General features: G+C 42.9%; 1 non-coding gene across 1 annotated transcript; it reads left to right on the top strand.

The window, feature by feature from the left end:
- The first annotated feature begins 487 nt into the window (after positions 1 to 487).
- Positions 488 to 561, top strand: trnaq-uug (transfer RNA glutamine (anticodon UUG)). Its single transcript has one exon. It is a non-coding gene; the product is annotated as a tRNA-Gln (tRNA).
- The last annotated feature ends 614 nt before the right edge of the window (positions 562 to 1,175 follow it).

The following is a 1,175-nucleotide window of genomic DNA, read 5'->3' as shown; positions in this document are numbered from 1 at the left end:
GAAGAAAAATCGGGGCAGGTTTCTTGTCGATTTGTGCACATTGGAACACAGCGTTGAGGTATTTTGTTTGACAACTTTCACAGAGAAGTAGTTGACCAAGAAACACGTGGTCTGTTTGGGTCCGGAAGTAAAATTATCACTCATCAGGTGGTGGTGCAATGGTGAGGACACTATAAATCTGAATTCCACTCGATCCAGCTCCAAGTCTCAGTGGAATCGGAAAGTGTCTCTGAATTGAAACACGATTGTACTTTGCCAAATTGACTCGAACAGATTTTCTTCACTCAGGTCACCTCAAAGACCAAACCCCCTCCCAAACCATCCATGAGGGTTCCTGTTGTAATTATCAGCACTCTGGATTTTAAATCCAGTGATCTAAATTCAAGTCTCAGTGGAACATGGTACTGTTTGCCTCTGGCTTAATTTTAAGACGTTCTTCTTTCCCTCATGGACAAGACAAATGCCCCTCCCACCCCACACTCATAGGGGTTCCATGGTGTAATGGTCAGCACGTTGGGACTTTGAATGCCAGTGATCCGAGTTCAAGTCTCGGTGGAACCTGTTTGTCCTCTCTCTCATAACAATGTTGAATTGCATGGAGTTATCTTATTCATAGGGAGGTATTCCCGAATCGATTAGAACCAAGATCCCCCTCATAAACCAGGCAGTTGGGGTTCCATCGAGGGATGGTGAGCACTCTGGACTTGAATCTGCATTCAAACTCTCAATTGAACTGTAAAATGTTCATCTCTCAGTGAAAGAAGAGTGTTTACCTTTACTTTTCCAGACGGTTTTCCCTTTCTTGCAGAAGACCAAATGTCCCTCTGAGACGAGTCATGGGGCTTCCATTCTGTAATGGTCATCACGACTGAATTCGGAGATCAGAGTTCAACTCGGTGGAACCTGCTTGTTCTCTCCGCTCACGTTTAAACGATATTGTGATAATCAAACGAATTTCCCACACTTCTCATGGGGATTCCATGGTGTAATTGGGGCCCTAGGACTCCAGATATTCAAGTTTTGAGGTCTCACTGTTAGTCTTTTCATTTGAAAACAAGACTTCATTGTGTCAAATTTCTCTTAAAGTCCCTTCTGACACCAAAAGCATGATTTTCGTATGTTTTTGATAAAAAAAAAAAAAAAAAAGGGCAGCCGGAATGGACCCATCTGTTTTT

This window comes from Syngnathoides biaculeatus, unplaced genomic scaffold (genome assembly GCF_019802595.1).
Source record: "Syngnathoides biaculeatus isolate LvHL_M unplaced genomic scaffold, ASM1980259v1 ctg134_pilon_pilon, whole genome shotgun sequence".
Taxonomy (NCBI): Eukaryota; Metazoa; Chordata; class Actinopteri; order Syngnathiformes; family Syngnathidae; genus Syngnathoides; species Syngnathoides biaculeatus.
The sequence above is the reverse complement of the archived record's forward strand: the minus strand, read 5'-3'. Positions and strand labels throughout refer to the sequence as shown.